This window comes from Wolffia australiana, chromosome 15, assembly GCF_029677425.1.
Source record: "Wolffia australiana isolate 7733 chromosome 15, ASM2967742v1".
Taxonomy (NCBI): Eukaryota; Viridiplantae; Streptophyta; class Magnoliopsida; order Alismatales; family Araceae; genus Wolffia; species Wolffia australiana.
This window is the reverse complement of record NC_135849.1, coordinates 12,887,159-12,895,828: the sequence shown is the minus strand read 5'-3', so window position 1 is coordinate 12,895,828 and position 8,670 is coordinate 12,887,159.

The following is an 8,670-nucleotide window of genomic DNA, read 5'->3' as shown; positions in this document are numbered from 1 at the left end:
TGTCAGAGACTCATAAGCTGTTGTCAAAATGTAATCATCCGTTCATGAGATGTCTTTGGTGTCCTAGATTAATGGATCACTTATAGAATTGCGACATGAATCAATGTGATTGATGTTTAGGTATAATACCACTCAGGGATTCTTTGAATCAATTAAGTGAACTCTTTCTCCAAAGAGCATCTGAAATTTGTCCTTTGTGTCACCACACTAATTGCCACATGATCAAGTATACTTATTTGATCAGATAGTGCTATTCTATCAAGATAATTTGATTTCCATTGCGACTATCCATTGAATACGAATATTTAGAGTACATGTTTAAAAACTATCGATAACTGTATCACTATCTCATCACAATCCACTATGTCATTGCATATATTCATGGACTCCATTACAAACATCACATTGGAATAATAACGAACATAATATTTTATTCAATGAACTCAAAGAAAAAAGTGGTGGTGTAATTTCGCTAGAGGGCCACATTATATCCATAACTATGACCTTCCTAGCAATTTAGGCATGGACCAAGCTTCCTCGGTAATTTTCTCCCTCTTCCACATATTTTTATTATTATAACCATAAGATAGATAGAAAGTCAAATTAAGAGACTAACTCAAAATTTAGGCCTGATCACACAGATCTCCATAGATTTGTATTTGAAAATGAATCAATCTAAACTGTTGGATGTTATTTAGCTCTCATCAACACATTGTTAACTAGACCAGAATCTGTGTGCTGATTGGATACGATCCTTCTAGTTTTGTCATCCCATCACGATATTGTGCCACCCCTCCCCAGTTAAACTTTCAAAAGAGGATAATAAATTTAATAATTAAAAAATCAATCATGATGTAGAATGTACATTTTTGGTCTCACTATTCTCATGTATTCCGGCTTATCTTCAGGTGTAAAAGAAACGACAACAGTCTAATCATTTAAATCCAGCCTTATGATGTAGAAATGAGGGTCATAAAGTCTCTTTGTGATAAAATGCGGTTTACCAAATAAATATCACAACTATTACATGAAACTTTGCATTGAAAAGTCCATATTTGCATGTCATCATGATTTGAAATGATTAATATGACCTTTCGTGTGATTCTTTGCTTTTTCCAGATTTTCGATACTTTTATTTTTCCTGGCAGTAATTTCCTTCAGAAATTACAATTTTTGGTTTCAAAACTATTATGTTTGAATAGAAAATGCATTGATTACTTGTTCCTGATTTTTCTGTAGTTTTCAAAACTTTTAAATGACTAAAATCATTGTGATATGAATTTTAGAAGCTCGAAACACATTTTTTTGCTTTATTAAAGACATTAAATTTGTTTATGTATCATTTTTGATATCAGCTTTATACTTGTAACCTTTTAATGGCTCAGACTGCACCTTGGGGTGCTGACATTCGCACCACAAGTGCACTATATAATATTTTCATCATTCTTTTTGATTTTGTTTCTATTTTTTTCTCAGTCTTGCTTTGAAATGGTTAGAACACATGACACCCAATCATTCAATGGTATAGAAAAAACACTCAGGTATGGGCAGCATATTCATTCTCTAGGAGGATTTTTGATAGTTAAGAGCACTTATTTGCATTAAGAATCAAGATCCAAGCATGGAGAACTTAACTAATATGTTTGTTATTCCCAGTAGCATCTTATATTCATATGTCCATACCAGAAACCCTTAAAATCCAGTTTTCCCCAAGTTTGATCCACTTTTTTTTTATTTCAATCTATAGATCACTCTCTGGTTTCTCTATCTTCATTTGGAGTTTTATTGTATTACAATTCAATTCCCTACCTAGCTTCTCTCCCTAAATTTCAGAAAATAATTTGTCCATTTCTAGGCTCAATTTGAATGTCCAATTTTTGGTCTTGAAATTCTTCAACATATACAAGAACAATTATTAGTTAAATCAACACCCTTTATGTTTGCAAATCTATTTTTGTTTGTTTGTGAAAGATGTGATCCCAATTATCGATTCTGAAACCATATAACTGAAAATTAGAAATCTATAAAATTTGCATAATATTCTAAAAATCATCAAGAAAGAATCCTACAAGTATACTAAATTATTTCAACTTTAATGATTTGAGTCAGGTGATAAAATCAAACTTTCATCTACATTAGCTTCCGTGGATCGACCTCTTTATGATCCTATATTTTATATATTTTAAAGAATAAGTATATATTTATTGCATAAGCTTAACAACAAATGACATTGTGAAATACAAATTTAGGCCAAACTAATTTTAGGCTTATCAATTGGGGCTGTTGTTGGTGAGGCAATCATAATGATAACACCCTAAATTAGGCCTTTATTTCATGCTATTAGCACAATTTTATGCATTTAAAGAGTTTAAAATGGGGGTTTTATCATATATTTTGATGTAATTAATGTTTCCAAGTGATTTCTGATTTTCCCCCAATTTTCTGTTAATTTTATGAAATTTCTGGGACTTATTTAAGATTGAAATCAATATTTTGAAATGAAAATGGCGGGTTTAAAATTAATTTTGAGGTTAATTAGTGTGAGAATGAATAACTGAATTTTCTAGAATTTTTTGGAATTTTCTACGATTTTGAATGATTTTATTGGATTTCTCTAAAATCTATTTAAGGAATAAATGAATTTTTAATGAATAAAAGGATATATTTATCAGCCAAAAATGAGTATTAAAATTATTTTCTAACTTTGAGGGGCTTTTTGTAAAGTTTCATTGCAATTATACCCCTAAAACAGCTCTTAGTAGTGGCATAGACACAATTATGTAAATTTGGCAGGCACTTACTTGAAAATGTGCATGGTATTTTTGTGATTTCACGAAAAATAAGAGAGAGTATGCGCAAGGGGCATATACACAATTACTTTTGGGCGGTGTCAGGCTGCAAATTCATACTTTAAAGAATGCTTCTATGCAAAATATCCAGAAGAGTTTTACCGAGAGTTGACATGGCCCCCTCTCAGTTGTCGGATGCAAATCCGACGACGCTTAATGATAGGGCACCACAGGAGGTAAGTTCACCGCCCGCGCTGCACGTACAACGCGCGTGCATGGGCAGTGATGTGGCGAGCTGCGAGTGGTTACTGCAGGGGAAAGAACGCACCTTAGGTGCATGACAAAACGTACCGCACTTATTTTTCTCACCTTTTCTCTTTGTTTTTATTTTTCGCTAGGGGTTACGTTGCGCTCAGAGATCAAACCCGAAAAAGGAAATTCAAAATGCACCCGCCAATGAGAGGACGACACATCATGGCGTGTTAAAAAAGAAATGAACAAATAAATGAACAAATAAATGAATTTAAATCCAATGGCTAAAATTAGTTTAAAATTCACTTATTAATAACTTTTGATCCTGAAGTCCGATTGAGATGATTTTTTTTATGGATTTGCTCGTCTTGATCCCCTCTTTCTATCTTATGGTTGGATCATTCAGATCAGCCTACATTGTTGGATAAAAATTAATTACTAATTAGGGGTAAAATGGTATTTTTTACCAGTTAACCTAAGTATAAAAGCCGAATTTCGAGAGGACGGGTCATTATGTATGGTGCTCTATCACAACTGCAAGACAGAGAGGAGCTCCAGCTTGGATCAACCTATTCGGTACTTTTTCCTTCTTTGTATTTGAATATTTGGTGTATTTTGGATGATGTTAGTTTAATTTCTTGATTGTTCTTGTTGATCTTGGTCTGAACTTCTAAATCGCTAGGCTTGAATGAAATGTACAAGCCTTAACTGAGATTGAGAGGGGAGACTGAGAGATTTGACTAGCTATTCCAAGTGCACATTAAAAAACTACAAAAAAAAACTTCAATTTCTAGGAGATTAAATTTCCCTTTTTATTATCTAATAGTGTAGTTATTTCTGAATTATCAAACCTACAAAACAAACCAAACTAATGCAAAATTTCCCTCTCAACCTCTCTAATTGACCCCTTTGACCCTTCTCTTTGGATCAAAGAAGCCAATTCAGAGCTCCCTATTTCTTCTATTCATCCCATCTCTTCTACCCCCCTTTCTAAATTTCTCATCTAATTAAGGTGATTTGATCTTCATTGGAGATCAAGTTAACTCTAATTACTGTCAAATTATTCAAGTGTATCATCAATTGAATTAACTTACCAGCTTCCCTTGCACGATACCCTTTACTTATTACTACACATCTTAAGTAGGGTTTTTATAAATTTTATTGTATAAGCTGAAATTGGCAACGACAAGGGATTAAAATTTAGTAAAATTCATCCCTATTTTTGGCTTATCAGATAACATGCATTTTAAGTACATTAACAGAACCCTATTTCCATGCTTATTTGCACTAAATTTATTATATATGCATCTTAAAAAGCTTAAATTGATTAAAAATATTCTTAGAATAATTTTCTGAATTTTATGCATTTTAATATATTTTTGGGGATTTTTCTAACAATAGATTCTAAAAGAATATAGCTTTTTGAGTCATAATATGATTTTTATGGAGTTTTTCGAATTTACATTTGGAAAGATAAGATTTTTCTAAGTTGAAATATATATTTATATGAATTTTGTGGACTTTAATTTATTGAACATGAAATTTTGAATTTTCTGGCAACGTTGACGAATTAAAAAAAATTTCTCCTTTATTTGCAATAAATATTCTAGGCAGAAAAAGACAAAAGTATTTTTCCTTCCTCCTCTCTCTCTTTTCGTCAACAAAGAAAGGAAAATGAAAAAATACAATTTTGTGTTTTTCCTCTCCTTTCTATATTTCTCTCTTTACGTGGACAAAGCAAGGAAAAAGGCAAAATACTATTTTGTCTTCTTCTTCTCTTCTTTCTCTCTCTCTTTTGTCTTTTCCCCCCTACAGGTACACCAGGTAGCTCCAAACAATGTGAGCAAGGAAGAATAGAGGACGAAGAATAAAGGATTCAACAGTTCAACCAAAACTGGAAAAAGAGGAAGCGTTAGAGAGAATGATGAGGAGAGAGAAAAAATCAAAGGTTACGATTGCTCCAACTTCAAAGGGCGATAAGTGATGATGTACAATTCCGATTTAGCTGAAATTTTCAAGACTTCTTCCTCTCCCCCTCATCTTTCGATCCATACAACTGAGCTATAAATAGAGCCCTGGATGACTGTGAAATTAATCCTGAACTTGCTTCCTACTTGTGCGGGCTGATTGAAAGATAGTGAGTTTTGAGATCCATCAAATGTGTTCTTAGTGTCATTGGTGTGTGCGAAGAAGCATTGGAGAAGAGGGGGAGCATACCGACACTCGCAAATAGTTGTGATCCTAGCGGAACGTAAGGATCTACGGAATAGGCATCTTCACCTTACGTTGTTTTTTTCTCCAACATCATAGTTAGCTTAATTAGGGATTATCATCGTCTTTTCACTATTGTTTACTTCCTTATATCTCCATATCTTGTCTCAACCATGTCATTCAAGCACTCGATTATGAATATGTCCTTCACGTTCTCTATCTCACCACCATATCATTTTGCACAATTCTATGTTCACCTACTATTTTCTTTACTAATTTAAGCTAAAATATAACTATTACATCCTTTTACTCGATATCACTAGCTAACTATTCCTAAATAAGTATGGTTAAATATAATTTTATTGAATAATCTCAATTACCAACGAAAAATTTACTCCCAAAATTTGAGATTTGAAATTATCAAGTACGTTAATAATAAATTGTGAAATTTGTCTTGTATAACTTTTATTTAATAAAAAATAAATAAATAATAAATATTATCACGTAGTATCATTCTACATGCTCTTTAATTTTATTTGACTTTTAGCTTATATGAATTCATCTAACGTTTATGTTGAGATCTTACTTATTTGAACTATATGTGTTTCTTGAAAGCTAATGTAGTTGACTTTGAGAAAAGCAGGGAAAGAACTAGAAGTTCAAGTCCTGAATTATCTTTGAGAGCTCTGAAGGAGAAAATCAATCGATGGAGGATGAGATGGGCGACAACCAGAATCGTCAAGCTAATCAGGGAGCAAGAGGATGATAAAACTTAGGGAGAATTCTGACACTGTTACACAAAACAACATGGGGAGTATCCAGCCCTTGTTCTAGAATGTGTCAACTTCAGAATTGACTTTAATATGCTGAACCAACTACCTACTTTTCATGGAACATTCAATGAAAAACCTTATGACTTCTCAAAGGAATATTGATAAACTAGAACTTATGATAAATAAGTCATTTTAAGGCTCTCATTCATGCAATAATATTTATAAAATTTCCTTACTTTTAATAGCCAGAGTAAGGGTCAAATCCTCAAGGACAAAGTAATCAGAGAGTAAATTGCCATTAAAATATATATTGAAGTAATTTTTTGGGTAATTCTACATTTTTTTAGATTTTAAGTATTTTCTAAATAGGAAGATGATTGAAAAGTAAAAATTAGTGAAAACTATTTTAAATAAATGTAATCCATATTCATATTATTTTATATCATTTATAATAGTTAAATATAATTTTTGGAAATTCTGGGGAATTGTTAAGGCAAGAATAAGATTTAATGTTAAAGAGAACCTTTGGCCACAACTTGTGGCCGGGGGCGCTCTACCAAGCATGAGAATTAGGCACCACTACATAGTATAGTGAAAATTTGGTAAATTTTTTTACGAGAAGAACTTTGTAGTGCCATTTGATGCATTGTAAAGCTTGAAGTCTAGGATATCAACTGATGATTTCACTTGAGAAAAAAGATGGGACAATTTAAATCAAACATAGAGGGGATCACATGAACCTTGATGTTTCTTCTCCCAATGGCCAGATGGTGTTTTTTCTCCAAGAATCTTGATCACCCTTGAACTCTCTCTCACACACTCTGGTAAAAGAAAAATGAATCAACAAAATCTGATACACTAGGCTTCCAACAACAAGTTGAGAGCAGAAATGCAAGATGAGACACAAAAGAGGGAAGAAGATATTAAATAAATGTATCCTAACTCTTCCAGCCATTCGATCTAACTACAATATATAAGAGGACTAGGATTACCTTATTTCTAGCCTGGTCTATGTTACCTCCTTTGCAAATTTGAAAACGGGCCTTTCAAATTCAAATTTTGGGTTAGTTACATAATTCATGCCTTAAGTTGATCTGGTCCGTAAGGTGGTTTGAATAGGCTTCTAGAGTGGGCTACTTGTGTATTGGGAATCCACTTATTATCTATTAGATGACTTGGGTTTCTAATTTCCTCCCATTTGTATCTCAAATTCACTATTGTATTTACATAGGTCTATTTTTCAAATAAAACTCCAAGAAGAGGTGAAAGGTCCCTTTGACTCAAAGGAGTCTAGTGGAATTAATCTCAAATATTAATAAAATAAGTATAAACACATACTTTATTGATCTAATTTGATGTTATCATAGATACTTAGATTTTTTTTTCTTAAAGCTATGCAGTTGTTCCTCAAGACATTCGTAAGTTGAGGTTCTTCGAGTTTGTATTAAAAAATAGAGCAATAGAATGGTTCAAAAGATATCATGTTTCATCTAATTCAGTGTTTATAATTATTTTATTAATATTATTATTATGGAAAGAATACGTCCATCAGAAAAGCTATAAGAGACTTATGTCATGGAAATGATACACTTGGCGAGGTGAGGCTTGGGAGAGGCTCATGGCACTTATAAGGAAATTCCCACACCATGTTATACCGTCATATGAGCTGGTGTATATTTTTATGGAGGATTGAATGGTCAGGAGAGGCATCTAGTTGACATATCAAGTGTAGGGATGCTCCTTGACACAAGTAGATGGTTCAATGGAGCTTTTGGAGAAGTTGGTGGAAGATTGGACTTTAAGGCAAAGTTTCTCTCATCACTGAAGGAGCACTGGTCCAAAAGGAGGAGGAATTATTGTTGTAAAAGGCAGTCGAGCGAAATATGAGAATGAATAAATTGGAAAGCTATCTGAAAAAAATGGGAAATGTCATAGAAGAGATAACTGACACATTTAAAGCTTATTTGTAGGGTGCTAAGGAGAAAGCTTATATGTTTCACTAAAGCTCTTCTACTAAACCTCCTTGGTACTTTTGCTCTAGTGAAGAGCATATTGATGAATCTTGTCTCATGATTTCACAGGTTAATGCATTGAGAAGAAAATATGCAGGGCAGGCCCAGTGGAATATGTGGCCTGATCTGGTGAATCAATATTAGAGTAAAGGAGCAAGCAATAACTTACCTCAAATGCCATTTGTTCAATGACAATATCCTCCAAATTTCCAGAAATATTCTGGACATTTTGGTTCCTATTGTAATAAATCCAATGATCAAACTAACTTGATTTTGATGGATTTCATTTGGAACATGCAGGAAGTGAGAAAAAGTATGCATGAAGAAAGGAAAATTCTGGTATAGGCAATAGAAGATCAAAGGAAGTGGACTGAGATGTTGGAGAGAGGACAAGGAGAACAAGCACATCAGCCAAATGTTAGAACGGGAGGTAAAATAGATGAATTCAATCACAAGGAGCACAATTTAGTTCAACTTCCTACTCTTGGCGCTCTTCTTGGGAGCATTTATGTGAGAAATCCCTCACCCAACACTAGGGTCACCGAATATAGCATCCGGCGATCATTACTCTTATTTCCTTCTTCATTTGGAGACTCTTGCGTTGTGGCCTCCAGACTGATGATCGAGTTACCT